This window comes from Thunnus maccoyii, chromosome 8 (assembly GCF_910596095.1).
Source record: "Thunnus maccoyii chromosome 8, fThuMac1.1, whole genome shotgun sequence".
In the NCBI taxonomy this organism is placed as follows: Eukaryota; Metazoa; Chordata; class Actinopteri; order Scombriformes; family Scombridae; genus Thunnus; species Thunnus maccoyii.
Genome location: NC_056540.1, coordinates 32580852 through 32602981, shown reverse-complemented (window position 1 = coordinate 32602981; position 22130 = coordinate 32580852). Strand labels below are relative to the sequence as shown.

Sequence of the window (22130 nt, the reverse complement as noted above, 5' to 3'; positions counted from 1 at the left end):
GCCAACAAGATAAGTGGACTGTTTTTTTTTTTTTTTCGGGTGGTGCGGAGCAGCAGGATCTCTACACATCATCATCATCATCATCATCATCTGCACTGAACAAAACAGAACTCTGCCAACTTTCTCCAGCGTCAGGCAGCAGTTTGTACTGAGAACATGCAGGTAGAAGGTAAGGGAGTGCCCAAATACAAATATACTATTCGGCAAAGCACAGACAGTGGGTTTTATGCGAATATATTATTTCATACAAATATTTAAAAAATGATTTGTTGGGGGTGTTCCCCAGAGATAAAGCTGAACTACTGACACAAGCAAAGTGCTCCCAACAGGCTCTCCATAATCTGTTGTTCCCCTTCTCCTTTCCACAAAGTTAGGTTTTAAAAAAAAATAGGCAATAAATGAAAAATGCAAAGCAATAAACAGGATTTTTAAGCCTCTTTCCAGATCCCAGTATCTGTATTTGTATCTGTATTTGTTGAGGCAGCAAAATTATTTGTATCTGTATTTGTATTTGAATAAAATTGGAAAGAGGCTTAAAAATCCTGTTTTTGTATTTATTACGCTTTTAATTTTAGAATATTAAAGTGTTCATGAATAAACTACCTTATGAGGGAGGTCCCCACATCAGATCTCGATCTGGAGTCTCCCAGATCATAGACGACTGCGCTGACTACTGAGCTAAAACTTTACTCATCGACTGATTGCAGACAGACCTCTACCTATTTATACACCCATAACAGAGAGACAGCACAGCATGTAACATGTAGAAGAACTGCAAAGGTGATTCTTGCTTGGCACTTTTCATTTATTGCCTATTTTTTACAACCTAACTTTGTGGAAAGAAGAAGGAGAACAACAGGTTATGGAGAATCCATTTGGGACTTACCCCTGATAGACGTCACAGTGGAGCAGAGATAATGATGTAACCAACCTGCAAACTGGTATTTAACATGTTTTTTGTTTTCTTCCCAAAAACAAATAATTTTTAAAATATTCGTATAAAACCCACTATTTGTGCTTTGCCGAATAATGTATTTGTATTCAGACACACTCATACTTTACCAGACATCTTCACACATTCACATGGAATATATGCTGTAATATCCAAAAAAGCAAAAAGCAAACATAACACAAGAACAGAATTCAACTGATCAAACTGAACTTTTCCATCAAAACCAACAATACATTAGTCCATCAAGCTCAACACTTTCTCTCTTACCCTGCTTGCTGTACTTGTACATTCGTTATACAGAGTAAAAGTCAAAACATAACTGGTACAAAAACTTTCTTGTATGATTGCCAAACACCTCGACCTCCTCTCTGGGACTCCAGAGCGATATGTAAATGTTGCTTCATTCATTTGAAAAAAAACTTGGCTTGTGAACATATTTCCGGTCAGCGATTATATTTGCCAGCATAACATAATTGGGAAAGTAATTAAGTCGGATATAAAAATAATCACTAGGACACAGAGTTGGCACGTGAACTAATAGGAATTAAACCCTTAAGTCCCAACTCAACGTCCTGTCATTTAAAGAGAACCTGTTATGCTCAGTTCAGCTCTAAAGTTTTATTTTTGGACTCCACTAGAGTAACTTTACATGATTCATAGTTCAGAAAAGTCCTTATTTATCTCATACTGGCCCTTTATGCAGCCCCTCACTATACACAGTCTCTATTTACACTCTGTTTTAGCTCCTGTCTCTTTAAGACCCGCCTCCCGATGAACCCACTCTGTTCTGATTGGCCGGCTCTTCCAGACGAACTAAACTATAGTAGCAGGATTTCACTGCTTTTTCTTGTTCTTCACTGTCAACTTCTCAAAAACATCCGTATATGTTGGAGCCGAAATCTGATCCAAAATATGAGAGTGGACAACACATGGAAAAACCTTAGCAACAACCTTAGCAACCAAGACTACGGAGCAGGTGGCCGTTTATGGGCAAACATATAGTTAGAAAAAAAATGTTGCAAATGAAGCATTCAGAGCAGGTTGAAGCCCTGAATTTTGACTTGCAGGGAGAATTTTTACATACATTCACCTCAAGTTTTGGGACTTTGTTTCGAGTAAAGTAAAGTTTATTTTATTTAAAGTGCAAAAATCACACCAAGGTGTCTCAATACACTTTTCAGCAGCAAACAATGTTAAAACAATCGACCAATACAACTGATAGCAGGAATGAAGATATTGGTGAGACAGTTTAACTGAGGGAAAAGACTATGTTGTTAAGGCGGGTCATATGATTGTAAGAATAAGTATGTTTTGAGTCTAGATTTAAAGATTTCCACAGAAGTAGCTTCCCTGATCATAAGAGGTAGCTGGTTCCAGAGATAGGGGGGCTCGGGAGGAGAACGCAGTAAGATATCCAGCATCATGTGATCTGAGTGCACGAGGGGGGGAGTATAAGGGTTGATGAGGTCAGAAAGCTATGAGGGTTTATAAGCTAGGAGAAGCACCTTAGAATCAGATCTGGCTTGGATTGGGAGCCAGTGAAGGGAGATTAGGACTGGAGTGATATGGTCAAATTTTCTAGTTCTAGTTAGTATTCTGGCGGCAGCATTTTGCACTAGTTGAAATTTTTTAATACTGCAGCTACGTAGACCAGAGAATAGGACATTACAGTAATCCAGTCTTGAGGAAACAAAGGCATGTGTTAGAATTTCAGCATCCGCCACACTAAGCAGAGAGCGGATTCTTAAGATATTGCAAAGATGGAAAAATGTATAAAAATTTAACATCATAACAGGATATAAAGAAGAGAAAACCACAAAAAGCTGAATATATCCTCTTTAAAATCCATCAGTGATGCAGCCTGAGCGAGAACCAAAAACAGCCTCTTTCCTCCTGATCAGAACATTTTGAACTCCGCTGCTCTGTCTCACTCAACAGACGCCAGAGATCATAAAAACAAAGCCTGTTCCTGTAAATGTCCTGTCATATCTGAATAAAGCCATAAAGACATCACTTTAACAGATACAGAGATGATACAGGCAAAGTCTGAAAATGGTTTACAGTAAGTGTTATAATGATGTTGCTGGAGTGAGATGGCGGTCGCAGCCCTCTGCCCGCCAGACTCCACCTCCAGCCTTCTGCAGACTCCTCCTCCTCCTCTCCTCCACACTCCATGAGGTGTGTGAGGCTGTGAGGTGATAAAAGGTGGCTTGAAGGTCTCTCTGTTCTCTTCTCTGAAGCTCTCTGAACATCTCCAGCTCTCCTGACCTGCTGCTGATCTCACTGACATAGACTGAGACAGAGACTTGTCTAAAACTTGAAGCAGACAGCTGCAGACACCACAAACTCATAATACCGTATTTTCTCTAATAGTGGCCGGGGCCTTTATTAATCTCAACTACAGAGGGTACCAGGCCTTTATTGGAAGCAGGCTTATATTAGAGAGAGGTCTTTATTCCTAATTCCCTCTGTTTGATAAGTATATTTGCTCATATTTTAGTACAAAGCCTCCCTGGGGCGGACATCTTTTCATTTGATAACGTTTAAAGTAAAGTTAGGCTTTGGTGTCGGTTTCCCAACTCATTTTAAAGAAAGACAAGAGAAAAAGAGAAAGAGGGAGCTAGAGAGTGAATGAAGAGATGGAGCTGGTAAGAAAGCAGTGAATCAGATCAATAAAAAAAATTGTTTCACAGCAGTTACTTTCTAGAGCACTAATAAACACACCCACACCCCCCCACACACACACCACCCTACAACCCTGCAGAGGTGCACAGCAACACCTGATTTGGTCTGAATACCGCCTTAATCCACCCTTGTTTTTTCCCTCCCCGGCCTGTATTTGGGGCCGGCCTTTATTTGTTCATGTTGACCACACCCCCAGCCATTATTGGAGACCCGGCTTTAAATTGAATATCAGCCACTGTTAGAGAAAATACGGTAGTTCTGTTTACTACCTGCTGGAGTCCGCTTGGAGGACGCGCAGTAGATCTGCGTCTACAGGAAGACGTACGGATGGTATGTTGTGACTGCGCTGTGACAACAAATTGCAGATGTCCACATAGAGTCGACATGTAAACTCTCTGATGACGAAATTTACGTCACGTGGACCCTTGCGGACCCTCACGTACTCATGGATGTAGAAAGTAAATAACACCGGCTTATCAGAGAGACTTCTGACACACATCATCTGAGCTCTGACCTGTTGACTTCTAGACTATCTTTAGTAGGATTCATTTGCTGTGCATTTTGGGTAAATTAAGTCTGAGCTACAGCCTCAAACTGATCAGTTTTGTTCACTCCTGCAGGAATCTTTTACTTTTACTATTTTTTTTTTAATTTAATGTTTTTTTTATGATGATAATCCTGGTTGTGCGGGTGCACTGACATCTCCGCAGGTTCCCGTCATCCTCGTGTGGCTGAAAGAACCACAGAGGAAGATGTTTCTCTTTGACTGTACAGCGGAGCCACCTGTCACCCCCCTCTCCCTCCCTCCCATCTCACCTCCACCCACCGCCCACCTCTCCCCAGTGAGACGCCTTCACTCTGAAGCAGAGAGGACAGATCTATGAGCCGCACTGGTGGTAAAGTAGGCATGTTAAATTTTGCATGGATTCCCTTTGAAGTGTCAGGAGATAAAAAGGGGAAGCTCACCCGTGTTTTTATGTGTTCATTGTGTGCTGAGAAGAAGAAAAAGAAAAAGAAGAAGAAGAAGAAGAAGAAGAGGAAGAAGAGGAGGCCAGGTACGGCAGGGCCGGGCTGCAAATTAAGAAGCAGATAGTGCTGCACTCTCAAGTTTTAAAGCAGGATTGACTGATTGACCCAAAACCAAAACATTAATCTAAAGAAATAAAACGGAATATAAATTAACTTTATATAAGCTACAACAAACAACATCTGAACATCAAAGTTCTCATATCTGGACACCTGTTATCTCATAATACGGACACATATTGGTTTACTGACAAATCCATAATATATCTCATATCCAGAAGTTTTTAGGAAATGACTGAGTCTTTTTAAAAAAATGAAACTATATGTTTGTCATTTGTTTTTACATGTTCAGTAGGAACCAGTAGGATATGGAAGTCAGAAAGTATTGAGAGACAAAACATTGTTGGTTTTAACCTTTTCATGGGATTTGTTGACAATAAGAAAATACTGAATAAAACACAGATTAGTTAACATTATGTTACACAAGCAGTTATACATGCTCAGGTTAATTTTAATTGTCAGGATTAAACATAAACAATGTCTTTACAATGTGTATATATATATATATATATATATATATATATATATATATATATATATATTTAATTAGAATAGAATAAAACAATCAATTTGGCAATAAAATAGAGTAAATAAAAGTATACAAGGAAAAACTATATTATATTTACAAGGACACCCACATAATAAATATACCCACACGTTTTTACATATGTGCAAAATCAATAATATGCAAGTTATTGTGAAGAAAAAACTTGAGGGCGTAGTGGTAGTGAGGGGAAGATAATGGTAATGTGCACTTTCATCTATCTTCACGAGTAATTTCATCTGATATTTGCCCTTCAAGAAGAAACATTCAGCCTGTGTTGTGAGATAATTCCATTTTATAGACATTAGTGTGAGTATCCAGAAATAAAGGCACAAGATTTATGAAATAAGACTTAACTGGACCTCATTTTTGGCAAATCTTTAAGAAAACAAGATTTCTGTATTTAAAAAAATGACAAAATAACTTCTGATGCATATTTTATTGCAAAAATGTGAGTTTGGGATTAAAAGATTTGGTTTTTTTTTTGCAGCGCAGAGGCGTCTTGTCTGCATGTAAAGTCATTGCCTCTCTGCAAGAAGAGGAAGTGACAACGACAGCGAAGGCCTTAAAGCGGAATGACACCCTGACACCCCCCTCTCTCTCAAAAAAAAAAATACCCCTCCTCCCCTCCCCCCAGCCGGAGCTCCCCACCTGAAATCACCGAGGGTTTGCATTCCAGTTGCTGGATCGTTAGCCGGGGGTATTAGGCATCTTGCCTCGGACTTGCATCATCGCCTCCCCGTCTCAAAGTTTTGCCGCGCCGTCTTTCTCTCCTTCTTCTTTTCTGTCTCTCTCTCTCTCTCTCTCTCTCTCTCTGACATGTAGATTATTCTCATCAGCTTCCCCTCAACATCCTTTTCGGAGCAAAACAAGAAGAGAGATGGTGGGAGGAATGAAATGCAAGGTGACCCTGATGGAGATGCAATCATACATGACGGCATCACAAAGCTCCTTGACCCAAATGGATGCAAACAGCAGAGAGGATTATGGGTGAATTGCCTGAGAGCCTGCCCTACCATGAGAAGGAAAAGTTATTTTTTTATCAAGTATCTGTGTTGGTAAAAAAAAAACAACATAATTGCCTGCTGGAAGATGTAGAGCAGTCAAGGTTAGGCGACTCGTATTATGTGTTTTTCTTCATTCTAATGATACGAAACTATTGACGATACATTTAAAACAAAAACATGTTGACATGTGATGTGACTGTAATGCAACAAGAAACACAGCAATACTCCAATAAAGGCACAGAAGAAGAAGACTGCAAGCTAGTAAGCATAGATGTAACAGTTTATGACCTGACGCCAGTGGCTATAACACTAAGTTTTCATAAAAAGATTATTATTATTATTAAAAGCACAATATGTAATTTCAGCCGCTAGGGGTCTCAATCAAAACAATAACAAAAGACGGGAGTGTGATGATGGTGTGAGGTAGCAAGGGATCATGGGAGTCGTTGTCTTCGTTCAGCTTCACCAGGATAGGATTACTCCAGTGTTCATCATTCGAGATGTTTTCACCGGGAGCAGAATTACCGGCAGAGGTCTCCTCCTCTCCAGAACAAACGGACCCAGTGATTAAAACAGGTAAAAACACTGAATAAAGCTGTTTCACCTAAAAAAAAATCAGTGTTTCTCCGACGACGTACGGCGACCACTGGGCGTCCGGTACGGGCTGTTAGCCGAGCTGCTGCTAACACTTGTTTGGTTTATTTCTCTTATAACTTTAGATCCAGACGTTCGGCCGGTTTCTCCTGGGAGACGAATTATCCGCAGAGGTCTCCTCCTCTCCAGAAACAAACGTACATGCAGATTAAAATCATTAAAAATACTAATTAAAGCTGTAAAGACCACCGGACTTCCTGGAGGGGCTGTTAGCCGAGCTGCTGCTAACGTTTGTCCAGTTTATTTCTCTGATAACTTAAGATCCAGACATCCAATGACTAAAATCCTTCTTCCGGCTAAAAGATATAGTTAAAAAACAACCTAAATTTATCATGAAAATGTGGCTTAAAACTAAATAAAAGTCAATTTATAACAGTTTCTGTGTATTATGTGTAAGTTACTCTTTGGTAGACACCATTGTAGCGGACAAACACAGCGCCGCCGTATGCATCTTGTGCGTGTTTACTCTTTGGTAGAGGAGGTATGACGCCATCGACAGGCGACCAAATGAAACCGTTTGATTAAATGACAGATTTCTCTGGGTTTGAATATTGTTGGAAACATTTGGGATAATGTAAGTACACAACTCAACAACATATATAACATAGGTCTAGTTGTTTTTAGACATTTTAATGTGGAATAATTACATAATATAGCTTTAACCAAATTTTTTAAAAAAAGAAGAAGAATTAGGAGTGGAGGATATGTGTTGTGAAGGTGCATAAAAGCAAAGTAAATAACTAAAGTAAGATAATCAAACCACACAGATGCCTGCAGGGCTGCAGCAGTGGCTTCAGTAACCCAGATGTAGTCCAGATGTTCAGGTTCCTCTAACCAGGCACCTGCAGGGCGAGGAGACACAGGTTAGTAACAGATCGACCACAACGATGCTTAAAATGTTTTATGAGGAAGAGAAAACATTGAAAGGGATCTTTAAAGAATCAAGAAACATGAATCGAGCGCTGTGGCTGCTCACCGGTTTCCTCCTCAGCTCCACTCCACTCCTCTCTTTATGTGATGTCACAGCCATGTTTGAATGCGCTTTCTGTTGCAGCAAACACGACCAGCCAGGACCGCCGCAGCAGACACGCCGCTGTGGCCTTGCTTTCATTCAGGCGGTGTTTGTTCTCTGTCACACAGAGAGAGAGAGACTGCTGTGTGAAAAGGACACCACTAAACAGACATGAATCAGTATATTTGTATGTATTGTGCTATTAGCCGGAGCGTCTCTGTGAGTCTGATTCTTGGAACATTTTATTGTAGGAGGGAGACTAAAGCGGCGGCTGTGATGATGGAGCTTCTTTCTGGAGCAGGGTGAGATAAAGGTTTCCTTTGATAGGATGACAGTCGTGACTCTGTGGCTGCAGAGCTGTTTTGGGTCATGTGTCCGCCGGGAAAAAAAAAGCTCTGACTTCTCTTTAATATCGTTTCTAAAGAAATCACTCGCTCACAGGCTCCCGGCGGCCTCGCATATTTTTTTTTGAGCGCTCGGGGGGCCGCAGAGCACCAGAGGTTAAATATATTTCAACTTTTTTTTTAAATGAAGAGTGTTGCTCCTGGAAAGTGTTTCCAGCAGTCACTCGGCAACCACGGCGGAGGATGTGACCGGCGGCTGCCCCCGGCGACGCCGCGGTCAGCAGACAGCGACGGCCGTTCCCTGGAACATGACATCGCTTTGATTGACAGGTGACCGACATAGAAGACGTCCAGGTTGGATTCGTACCTGCAACCTCTGTCACCTCCTGTCAGTCGGCTGCTGAAGAGACTCTAGTTACTCAGAATATCTTTGTACTGTATTAAAGTGGCTGATTATCCATCAGAGGTTTAGTTATTATCAGAGGTGAGTAGGTCGGGCTGCAGCTCTATGCAGCTCTGTGTATTTTAGCTGTGATCATGCCGCTGGTTGTTAGCGGCTGAGTAACGAGCAGCCAATAGAAATGTTCAAACTCTCAGATCTTTAAAATCAAGGCTGAAGACTGAAGGCTGTCTGCCGCTGCCTTTTATTTAATCAGATTTAAGGCTTTTGATTAATATCTTACACTTCACTGTAACCTTTACTCCGTCTTATTCTATTTTAGCTTATTTTTATACCCAATTTAATACTTTTTAACACTGCCTTGTGTTGCTTTTACATTCTGTCTTGATGCCTTTTATGTTTTATGTAAAGCGCTTTGAATTGCCTCGTTGGTGAAATGTTTTATACAAATAAACTCATCTTGTGTTGTGAGCAGCTACGTCCCATATCTATATTTAACCATAAATTAGAGAAAGACATTACTTTCCTACTGCTTCACCTACGCAAATTATCAACATGTCGTACTGATGTGAAAATGTCATCTAGCTAAACAGACTTAAGCAACGTTACACACAGCATTGAAACACTTTTATCAGTTGTAATGTGAACTGTATGCTTTTGATTTGTGTGACAATGATGATGATTGTATTAAAATGTAAATATTCATCCTGTTTTATGCCTGCTTTATTTTACCCAATGTCTTAGAATAGATGGGAATGATTTAAACATCTTTTTACCGTAAGTGTTGCAATATATGGGGCATTTGTGGGGGATACAGTGAATCGCAACCTTAAAATAATGTGGGAGGAGGGTTCTAAAAAGATACATTTCTTTTGGGTTCTTCACACATAATTCATGAATGCTTAGAAAACTTTCACACAGCTTTCTGACCAGTCCTCTAAAGCTGCCACGGAAGAAAGTCATTTTCTTCCATGTATGAAAGTCCGTAAAAAAATCCTTAAATCCACCAATTTAGCATCATGCTCCTTTAACATTCCCAGATTACTGATGGGCAGTTTAAAAAAAAAAAAAAAAAAGATGCAAATCAGTGCAGCAGAACCAGAGATATTATCTTTTTTATTTAATAGATTCTTCTTCCTTGTGAAAACCTGGCGGCTACATTACCCACAATGCAAGTTGTCCTCCGACAGTTCAGTCTGAGATTCGGGTACGTTATGCTAACAGGTGCTAATGTAGCCTGGAGCTGCTAGCCTCCAGCAGAGAATGAGTAGCAGGTTACTGAGGTCTGGTAACCTCACACCCGACGCTGACTCAAGTGACATCACTTGAGTCAGTTTATCAGATTTCACACAGCTCCGTCTGGAGTCTTTAAACTACTTTTTACAAACCTCAAAATACACTTTGATTTGGAAAATCGGTGGAGTTCCTCTTGAAAGGTGAACTATGCAGGATTTGACTGAGAACAATGTTTAGACTCATAAAAATAATCCCTCAATCATCATTTATGACCCACTAGAAGTGTGTGTCGGTGTATTTATCTGCAGAGACGCTGCCTGCAGGTTGTTCTTTTCTTATTATTTTGCTGTGTTCAAGATGCTTCTGGGCATCAACCTTCTGGGCGGTGGGTGTGGAGCCAGACAGCCAGTAACAGCGTGCAGGGTGTGAGGTCGGGACTGGTAGCGTAGCGACCAGGTTATTTGATTCAGTGCTTCTCTGTCTCCCTCCTCCGCTGTGTGCAGAGTGCTGCTGTGTGCTGCAGCTCTGACTGTCGCTGTGTGTGTTTGACCGACACACACACACACACACACGCTGAGCTGAGAGCTGAGGTGTGTTTATTATTGTGCTTTAGAACGAAACCGCTGTGAAACAATCTGAAAATAACGTTTTATTACTCTGATTAACGGCATTGTTCCTGCCAGCACCGCTCGCTCTCCTCATTCACTCTCTAGCTCGGTCGACCATCGCTCTCTCTCTCTCTCTCTCTCTTTAAATGCTGTGTGTATACTGACACCAACCAACTGCAGAGTATACCTTTAATACTATGTTGTACTTCGTAAAATTGGTCAAAAACTTGCTAATATTCAGGTGCATTGTGGTTTCAAGTGGAGCTGCAATGATTAATTGATTACACAATCAACAGAAAATTAATTGCTAACTATTTGGATAATTTATTAATCGTTTTGAATCATTTTTTTAAGGAAAATTACTAAAATTCTCTGGTTCCAGCTTCTCAAATGTGAATATTTTCTGGTTTCTTTAGTCCTCTATGACAATAAACTGAATATTTTTAGGTTGTGGACTGTTGGTCGGGATAAAACAAAACATTTCAGATTGCATCTTGGCTTCTGGGACCAAACAACTAATCGATTAATCGAGAGAATAATCAACATATTAATAGATCATATAAACAAATGTTGTTAGGAAACATGAATGAATCCTCTCCTGCTTTGTTGGCAGATCTAAACTTATGTAGCGTTTTCATATTTCAGAGTACAGTTTGGGTGATGAGCTGCAAGTCCTCACAAAGAAGGCAGAAGATTTACACAGTCTAACGAGAAACACTGCCTGTAAGACCGCACTCAGGGCACAAAAAAACCCCTTCACACAAAAACCAACTAATTAAGCAATATTACACGAGAGGGTGTGCTTTACTGTCATCACTGAGATACCAACGAGATAACGGTAAAACACACCCTCGAGTGTTATATTGTGATTATACAACAGTTACCAACAACAAAATAATATATAATCAAAATGTATTAATATGGTTGGGCAATTCACTCTAAAAATAAAAAATAAAACTTTTTGCTAATGTTATCTCCGTTTCTATGGAAATACATGGGGTTTGACTAAAAACTGGAAAACAATCAGTTAAGTCTGTAGACTCCTATGTAATGAAACCTAGTAAACTACTCCAGCAAGTAGGCCGACCCTTAGTAACCACCTAGCATCAGAGACGATTTCTAGTCCCTGCTGAGTCAGTCGGCCAACTTCAGCTAATAAAAATACAAACATAAACACAAAGCTGCTTTGCTTGCTAGATATCTGCTGAAAAAAATCATTTCTCAGTGGCTCAACTCAGCGGTACAGCTGATGGAGGATACCAGCTGAGATCTACTCTCAACTGAAGGGAGAATGGTTAAGTCTTGCTGTGTTTGGGGGAGCCGGGTAACGATGAAGAGGGGAGAAGGATTCAGAGTTCAATCCACTCTGTAAAGGATCCGTCTTCTTGTTTTCCCCACAACCTCTAATCAGTTCAGTTCAATCCAGTTTCACAAACATGAAAGAAAGACGACTCAAAAGTCCGCTCCGGGTTTTACTGCTGATCCCCACAAAACAAAACAAACCAAAGACGCTAACAAAGCAACACAGCAGTTAAAATAAACCAGCAGAAACGTCAGATAGGTTTAAATATATATATATATATATATATATATATATATATACATAATATACAAACGTTACAGTTACGACTGAAAAATGACGACAGAAATAATCAAGTTTGCTGAGTTCACATATCTACCAGGAAGTGACTGTTGTTGTTAGCGCGACATCATGGTCTGTTGTTCTAATGAGTGGCGGAGTGATATTTATAGTGATGACTGCTTTTTTCATTAATGTCTAGTCGACCAATCAGATTGCTCGGTTCTAACACTGCTCTTCTTGAAGCTTCTGGTGAGACTCAATTTATATTTTTATTAAAATTTACAAAGTATTTTTGTGAATTTCATTTAGATAATAACGTCAGGAATATGAACTTATAACCAAACTGAAAGCAGATGAGGGTTTAAACATCACGTCCGCTGATTTATTGATTAATTCACAGAAACAAGGTGACTGTTGTTATGTAATTGACATGTTGCTACGCTGTTAATAAGTAAAGGTTGTTTGTTTTCACCACTCACACTCATGTCTTCAGATTAACATTGTAATCACTTATTAATGTGAAACAAAACTCTCAAAGTAGCTTTAATATTTGACTAGATGTTTTTTGCAGAGATGAAAGGACGATCGCTGTTCGGGGCTGAAGGGGGAAATCTGCTCTTTCGTTTTCTTCTTGGAGGTGAATCAACTTTTTCCTCTCTCCGTGATGTCTGCTCGCCGCTGAGTCCGGGAGAAACATGATGATTGGAGAGAGAGAGAGAGAGAGAGAGAGAGAGAGAGAGAGAGAGGAAAATAAAAGCAAACAAACGAAGCTCAGATGAACCGAGGCAGAGAGTCGGATCACAGACAAACCGAACCAAACCAAACACCGAGGGCTTGTACTGTATGCTGAGATCTCCACAACTTCTTCAAAGATGGCTGATAAAAAATGGATGTTTAGCAGTTGCTTTCAAGTGCTGCAGAACCTCTAACAGTAGAATTAACATCAAACACCTCGGTTGTTGCTGTATCTTTAGTCTTTTGAAAAAGTGCTGGCAAGTTCTTTGAGAAGAGCCACACACACACACACACACACACACACACACACAGTCACATTAAAACAACTTTGAACTGCTAAATTGTTCTAAGCAACATGGCCGCGGGAAAAAAAATTTTTTTTTTCTGCATTTGAAAAGCGGCACGAGAGCTCTCAGTCGAGATAAACAGCGGCGATGTTAAATTCATGTCTTGTTTTACTTTGAAAGGGAACGGCATCAAAGGCGAGAGGCAGAGCATCCCACAGCAGAAAGAAAATTAATGTAGAAGAATGTCTCTCTAAGCGTTTCGGTTTATAATAATTCAGAGTGAAGACAGTTTGCATCTGCAGCCAGAGAACCCCCGAGCAAAAAAAAAAAAAAAAAAATACACATTTCCATAAAGTGGTTCTGGTTTTGGTTTTGCTGAGGCGACAGATGGACTCTGAGTATTCAGGGAGGCCCAGATTCATCTCTGTGTTTCTGATGATGCTCAAGATTTTATTTCACACTTTTTTTTTTATGCCATAAAATACCTTTTTATGAAAGAAGAAGTGTGCAAACATTTATAATATGTGTCCCTAGTAAAGGCCTGAACTGCTTTCACTTGTCTTTAATGTCTGTCATTTATAAGCTTATAGCAGAGTCACTATACTGTATGTAGGATAAGACAGGCTAATCAGAAATGCCATTATTGTGCATGTTAGTATTAATAAAAATGCTTTATGAGACTTTTTATGGAGAAAAGAATAATAAAAATGTCATATTTATTTGTCTACACGTCCAGAAGTTTTATCCATATCTGACTGGATCAAATTTAAGACATTATGGTTTGTTTGTGTGTGTGAAGTATATAAAGAGTAATGACTGAACTGGTTTGTAGTTTTCAGTGTGATGTCAGTTTTTAAAATGTCTCTTTTATAACGAAGGTCGACGCTGATACTCAGTATCCAGCTCTATCGAAAGGTAACTTTACCTTTAATCCCAACAAAACACAAACTGATCCTACAGAAGCCTCGGGATGGTTTTTACTACCAGAGGATGAACCAGTTTGACTTGAACGACCTTAAGATCTTTCTTCAAGCACCAACCTCAAGGAAATCTTTATTATTTTAATATTGAGCCTGTTTTTTAAACTAAGACTAATCTTTTTCAGGAACACCCTGATCACATTCACACAGTTACACATTCACACCTGGAAGCTGCCCAGTACAACCACAGTCTGATCTGAAGGCTACTGAGCAGCAGTTGGTTTTAAGCATCTTGCTCAGTGGTGGTAACCAGGGAGGAGCGAGTGCTGCTTTTTCACTTTCCCGCTTTTCCACCCGGCATTATCCTGCTGCTCCGGGGTTGAACTTAGCTTTAGCACAGATATATTACATTCCTTGTTTTAAAATTTCATCCAAAGACTGAAGATGAAACAGCAGAAAATCCTGCGGCGTGTTGAGTCTCATTAAACAGACAGTCGGCTGTAACGTGCCGAACACACACAAACACTGATCGATAACGGAGGGAAGATTTTTCCCAAAAATGAATATCAGCCATTCCTGATGTCAGTTTCCATCTTCTTGAAGGCTTTTAAAGACATTTTAGCTGCTGAACAACCAGCAACGCTTCCAGTTTCCTGCTTTGCTCGTCATGCGGCTGTGATGCAAACCGCGACTACAGAAGCTACAGCAGCAGTGAGCTCACGCTAAAGCTTCCTGCATGGTTGATTTGACTTCCTGGTGTGACGTAGTAACCAATCAGCTTTGTCCGTTACACGTTATCTCAAAAACTACACTCCAGATTTCTACAAAATGTGCTTCCACTGATTCAAAGGATGAATCCCAATGATCACAATCGAGCCAAAATCCCCACTAGTATACAAAAAAACAATGGATTTCCATTAACTTTCCTGATGGCGTCTACAGAGGCTGAACTCTTTAAAACTTTAATGACCTCATCACCTTTTCCTTTCATGTATTCCTCAGGAAAAACTTTATATTTTAATGAGACTGTCCAGACAAGAAAAAAATAAAAGAATCAGTCATTTGTGTGCAAGTACCCTGTAGTAAGCATGTAAGTGTGTGGCAGCGATGTGGGGCGGGGGGGGGGGGGGGGTTGATGCTAATGGTGGGCGCTGACGGAGTGCATGTGTGTGTGTTAAGTGGTTTCGTGCTACCGCGCCTGGGTAAATAATGGCACAGACGAGGAAAAAGTGACGCCGATGCAGTGTGGATTATCTTTGCTTTGCTAATCTGAAGTTAAGATCCATCCATGAAGAAATAAACAGGAAGTATCCACACTGATACAGACTCTCCTCTGGGTCATATTGACACTGGGAGGCATTGATTAATCTTTTAAGATATTCAGTTTAATTGTTATATTTGTTCAAAATGCTTTGAAAACTTTATGTTTATTCATAAAAGAGTATTACTTATGTTATATCACTTATTCATTTATGTTTGAAGTTGAAAAATACATTTCAGTGTGATTTTTATAATGCAGATTGTAGGAATATAAACATTCTTTGGTAATAATTGTCACTCATAACAAATTGTAATCCTATTAAATGACTAAGTGACAGAAAACAGGAAGTGTTTACAACGTATTTTGTTGCTTAATTTGCAGGTTTTTAATGTCTAAATCATTAGTATGTTGCTTGTTTGCTTCATTCAGAGATAATATACTCAGGTGTGATGTACATTTCTTTAGAGAACCTTCGACAGCATCACTGCAGACACATCTTAAGGTCTTCTCGGGTCTTCATGAGTTTTTAAAGCAGCAGATATTCTTACTGACCCTCTTCTTCAGTTACCACTTCATCACTACTGAGACTGTTTTGGCCGGCCTTCAGAGCGGCGGCGGCGGCGGTGGTGGGGGCGAGGGCAGATAGCAGGGAAGGACCGGGGCGCTCTGAAACCCCCCCCACCCTCCCACCCCCCCACCCCCCGTGGGGTCACAGCAGCCAAACTTAGCCTGAGCTGAGACACAGACAGGAGACGGAGAAGTCGACTGACTGGCTGCCTAAAAACGTCTAATCTCATAAGAAGTCTGCTGACTGGGGAGCGCCGGGACTCCAAATACAACTTTAAAAGCTTTTTCGTTTCCTTTTTTTTTCTTCTGTGCACTCCACATCCCTTTATCACAGACATGCCATGTGCTACAGGCTGAAAGGCAAACGCACCAGAAGCCTGCCTGGCAGGAGACCCCAGTGGAATCATGGGAGGAAAAAAAAAAAGCATGTGTGTGCATTTGTGCAGCATGTTTCTTTTCTTTCAGCATTTCTGTCAAATAAAACAACACTAAATATTTAATGTTATGAATTTCCTCTGGAATAATGCAGCTTTTGTTTTTACATACTCCCTCACCCCCCCCACCGTCGTTAATATTAAAGGGGGCCGTGGCAGGAACATCTAAATGGATGCATTGTGTGGGGCTGAGGGTCCGTGGAGGAGAAACACAGTCGACAGTATTAAGAAATGATACTGACCTGTTTTTTTTTTTTCTGTTTGTTAAAGAGTGAAGGTGCAGAATGACAAACATCTACAACTGAAATCACACATCTGCTGAGAACAGTTTCTGGTTGTTTAACAGTTAAAACTAAACTAAACAAGGTAGATTAAAGCCCAACAGCACAGGTGGATGACATATATCAGGTTTTAGATACACAATGATCAATTTCACTGTTGGTTTGGGTCATTTAAAGGGATTTGTTGACTGTAAAACACATGAATATCACCAGATCACAGTGTCCTTCAGCCTCAAAATGACTGGAAGGTCTAGCTTTTTAAGTTAACCCTTTCATTCATGACTCATGATAACCTCAGTCAGGATTTTTTTCCTAAGTGTTTTTATTCCTCTTTAGGCATGAAAAAAAATATTTGAACTTCATTTTTTTTAAACATGCATTTTTTGAGTGGACAGCATGCGTTTGAGTTTTCAACTTTAGGAATATGTATTTAACAAACCGGTGAATAAAATTATTTTTATTTGAAAACTATAAAATAATATATATTTTCAAAGTTGTTAAACTAATGTTTTAACATATTTCAACATATTCTAATATTGTTCAATGCAATGCAAAAACATTGTTCCTGACTCCTCAGCCTCTCCCCTCTGTCTTACTGCATTTATTAGCACATGAGCTACAGATGACTTGAAATGCAGAAGATCCTTCTTTTCTAATCCAGACATTCTTTTTAGGTGCCAGGCGTTCACTCAGCATCCTCAGCATCCTCAGCTACCTCAGTATCCTCAGCCCCCCCCGCATCCTCAGTATCCTCAGCTCCCTCAGCATCCTCAGCATCCTTAGCCCCCTCAAAACTGCAAGTTACCTTCTAATAACATAAATCAATTGATTTACAGTTACTGCAGATAAAGTATTTTCAAGAATAACAATGTTGCAGTCAGTGATGCACAATGTCCAACTTAGTGGACAGATGATTAATCGTCATTTTCTCCCAACATACAATCAATACTTCGAAATTTTAACAATTGTATTACTCCTTGGTTGTTACTTGATGTTACAAAATTTTATTTACCTGCAAAGGTCTATTACTATACGTTAGTATAGTAATAGTTAGTATACTATACTAACGGTGTCTCTCCTCTGCTCCGCTGTGACGTCTATCAGCAGGTCTCAACGAGGGGAGTCACATCCACCCGCTGCATGACGCACATTCCCTAATTTGGACATCATTCCCGGAGTTGGGGGGTGTTCCCCAGAGATAAAGCTGAACTACTGACACACGCTTCATGAGCACTTATTGTAACACTTTAATTTTCTAAAATTAAAAGTGTAATAAAAACAAAAACAGGATTTTTAAACCTCTTTTCACTTTTATTTGAATACAAATAATTTTGCTGCCTCAACAAATACAGATACAAATACAAATACTGGGCCCTCTGCACATCCCTAGTATACATATCACACCACTCTGTGTCAGTTGAGCTCAGTTTTCTTCACTTTTGTGAGTTTTGTGAGGCGCTGAAGGTTTTTCTGTATTCCAGCAGTGTTTCCTGAAAACAGTTTTCACCTGCGATCAAACACAAAGTTGTGGAAAAACATGATTTTTTTTTTTTTAGTGTGGAAACGTGTGGTTTTAAAATGTGACTGTTTCATTCGTGTCACCTTAAATGTGTGAAAACCTGCAATTGTTGGAAGAAAAAAACAGTTTTCACCTCTTAAATGAAAACCGTCGTGTCACGCTCACAGTTTTTGTACTTTTTTTTGAATCTCTACAGTGAACGTTTGGAGCGTTATTTCCTTTAAAACCACCCCATCACTTCCTCCTCCTCCTTCTTCTTCTTCTTCTTCTTCTTCTTCTGCCCTCTTGGCTCTCGACTCATCTGCTTCATGCCCCACTTGACTCTGATGATATGAGATTTCTAGTCCCCATGGCAACCGGCGGGACTCGCAACCATCCCCGCTCTCCTGTCTCTAATTCCTGCCCCTTTCATTTGCATAGAAATAACATTTTGGGATGAATGAGCAGTCCCCTCTAGTCCCAACCTGTGTCTGTCTGAGCGCTCGGAGCATCTTATTTGTGTTCCTACCTGCCTGTATCAGCGCCATCATTTACCTCGTGATGTGAATGATAAGGCTGACAGCTATCGAGGATCTGATCTGATCTCTCTGAGCAGTGGGCCTCATTTTAATATCGCCTTTGGCCATGTATTTTTATTACACTCATATTTCATCAAACAATCTCACCAACAAGCGGGTAATGACATAATTAACCTACAGGGGGGGGAGCGCCCTCGCCGCCAGGACGACGGATTTAATTGGAGAGGCTTCAAAAGCAAGGCCGGCCAATCCGAGAGGTCTTAGAGAGGGCGAAACACGGCGAGCGGAGCGCCGCCACCGCCGTGCACCGAAAAACAGACAGCAGCAGCAGGCGGCAACAAGCAGCACAGAGTTAATGAGGTTTTAATGACATTAACTTTCAGGTAGTGCTGAGTTCTGTGTTTAACATCCAGGTCATTGATACTAAAACTAATAATAATAAAAATGCAGCTCTTCTTTTTTTTACCTTTATCTTAATTGTAGTTTTCCCAAAATGCAGATCATTATTCTTTAGAAATGGAAGGGATTTTGGAGGTAAATTAAGATTAATTCAGATTCATGCAGGTGCTTCTCGTGTGTAAACTAAAAGTGGCTGCAGTTTCGCCACGAACACTGTTAGTGGTCATAATTCTTCTCCTTCTTTTCCCCCCAGCGCTGTGCTAATGGACTACCTGAAGGCTCCCTGCACAATTCTCTGCTTAAAATGAGATTACTTACACCGGAGGTAACTAATAACCTAAATGAGCTTTATTTTCTGCTGCCTGACTTTCTGTAACAAGAATATTTCCCTTTTTCTTCTCTTTTTCTTCGCAGCAGAGCCTGACGCCTGATTGGCCACTAAAGTTTGTCATGATATTCATGCTCCCGTTGGAAGAATGAGAGTTTTGTTTAGTGCCAACACATTGTCACTTATGCATAAAAAAAAGTCAAAATTTTATGCATAGATTACCCTGAAATGTCCCGATCCTGTTCCTGTTTTTAATGACCCCATAACCCTTCCTCCAGCACTGCAATCAGGACATGTTTTACAATTTAAGCTCCAATACTTAGTTCCAATATTTAGTAGAATTTCTGAGTTTATTTTGGTATATTAGCATTTAAAACAGAGGAATCTCTGAAGAAAAATCCCTTCATTTCAGTTGAATCAGCGGAGTTACATGTGTGGGTCAAATCTTTTTTTGTTTAGTTCAAATTTTGTGAATTTCAACATGCAAATTTGCTTCTTTTTACAACAGAAAATCATCTTGACAGAGAGTCCAGAATGGACGAAGCGGTTATTTTAGCTGTGTTGCATTTACTGTTCAGTTTTATTTAATGAATGATCTACTCCAGAGGTATTTTAACAGACAGACAGTTATGAGAAATGCATCTCTTGAATAAAGTGTGTGACGCTACTTTCCGTTTAGCGACCGAGCAGCTAGTTTAGAGAACTATTGTGACTGACTATCATGGTCCCGACTGGTTAGTGTCTCAGCGTTTATCTCCGCAGATACTGTTGTTCTCAAACTAATAATAACTTTATTTACAGTATATCGCACTTTTCTAAACAGAGTTACAAAGTGCTTAAACGTAAAAAAAAACTTAAAAGTACAATACAGAGTGAATAACCAGTAAAACAATAGCAGCGTAGAAAAGAGTAAAACAGGATAAAAACATAGTTACAATTAAAGAAAAGGCTTTAAGAAGTTTAAAAACTAGACTTGCAATTAGTCACCAAGCTTTTATCATCTGTTTAATTAAAGATTAAAGTTACAACAGGTCGTTACAGGTGAAGCAGCTACTTATAGAAACCTGGAGCCACCAGGCGGCATTTCAACTGTTTTATTTACTTTTGTCATCTACCTTATATCATTCATTTATTTTCAGTCAGTCAGTCTTCACCATGTTTTTAATTTCACCAGTGTTTCCTTAAAGTATCATGTACGATAAAAATAATATTAATAACAAACACTGCATGCTAATAAAATATGCATAAGTGGTATTTTTGTACTTTTTCTTATTGTCTTTTTTAAACTCTTTTAAGTCCTCACATTTTTATATTTATTTGTTGATATTGTGTGTTTATCTGTTTAGTTTGCTGAAGTCTTGTCCTGAGACGTTCATGGTGCAGTTTGACCCAGAGTCTCTCTGTGCAGAAAACAAATAAAACCTTTGAATTGAAGTGAAAATGTTCAGTTCCTTAAGTTTTTACATGTGTGTTTCTGAGACGTCACCCACACATGGTGAGTGATGATGTGATGATGATGATGTCATTACCGTGACACACACAGCAGCGCTGTTTGCTCTGTGTAGGTTTATGGCTAAAAAATCACATAACCACACAGACTGAGAGCAAAACATATTTAAACTGTGAGAAACTTGTGTTGCATTTTCAATTTACGCTTAAAGCCTGAGGTGGAAAATGTATAATTAGAAGCAAAATGCGACAAAGTGCAATAGAAACAGACTTGATGGGAATGAATGAATCGTGTGACTTAAACGTCACTGAAGAGCTGAAAACATCAGATCTGTGATGAGGAGACTGTAACTTTCCTCACATCAATACATGAAACTAACAGAAATGTCATATTTCCATCATGTTTTCTATCGTTTGAGCTTTTACTGATGTCATCCCGTTGTGTCTTCTTCTTCTGCAACAGTTTATCTGGAAAAATCGGTTGATCAGGTGGGAAACTGCGTTCCAAGGTTTTGGTCTCAAGAACATTGAGCTTCAGTACTTTGGGGGAAAAGAGATAAGTACACAGGTACACCGTGACCAGATGTTCAAGCACTTGAAGTCAGTTAATGGCTCAAATCAGTTGAGATGGTTGTTTATTTGAGAGTGCCTTGTCCTTTTTAGAGTCGGTATTGGTAGAACTGAAGCTTGTGGTAGCCTATACTTTGATAGAAATGATAAAATCAGTTTAAAAACCAGTATGTGTGATGTTAATGACCAGGGACACAAAAATGTATCAATTCTCTGCATCGAATAAAACATTAAAATGTTTACCATGATGAGCGTTTTTATACCTTAAGAGGGCAACAGATCCTTGGAGATACAACTCATTAACTCCAAAATATACAAAATATTGAAAAAAATATGTGTGGAAATGTTTTACTAAGGTGCAAATGAGATAATTAGTAATATTAAATTATTGTTTACAAAGCATTTTCCACTTCTGCCTGTTTAAGGGTTAATGAACCAAAACACGGATGGAGAAAAAAAAAAGAGCATTAATTTGAATTTTTCTTTTAGTGATTTTCAGGAAACGTGTTCTAAATCTGAATAGAAACCTGGCTGACTGTTGAAGTGCTTCCAGTGTAAACACGTAGGAGAATTAACGTCGACTGCCTTCGATTTCACGTCCCACCTGTAAAGAGATATGAACCTCTTCTTCTTCTTCTCCTCCACCACCGCCGCCGCCGCCGCCGCCGCCGCTGCTGTGTGTGTGTGTTGTGTAACGGTGCGTTAAGGCGTCATCCACTCCAGAGGAGAAAAAAAAAAAGACTCTCACTTCT

The 22130-nt window shown here is 39.6% G+C and overlaps 1 long non-coding RNA gene across 1 annotated transcript; it reads left to right on the top strand.

The window, feature by feature from the left end:
- Nucleotides 1-7705: 7705 nt before the first annotated feature.
- On the top strand, nt 7706-8552 carry LOC121902012. Its single transcript, XR_006097434.1, has 3 exons — nt 7706-7791; nt 8192-8242; nt 8475-8552. It is a non-coding gene; the product is annotated as an uncharacterized LOC121902012 (long non-coding RNA).
- The last annotated feature ends 13578 nt before the right edge of the window (nt 8553-22130 follow it).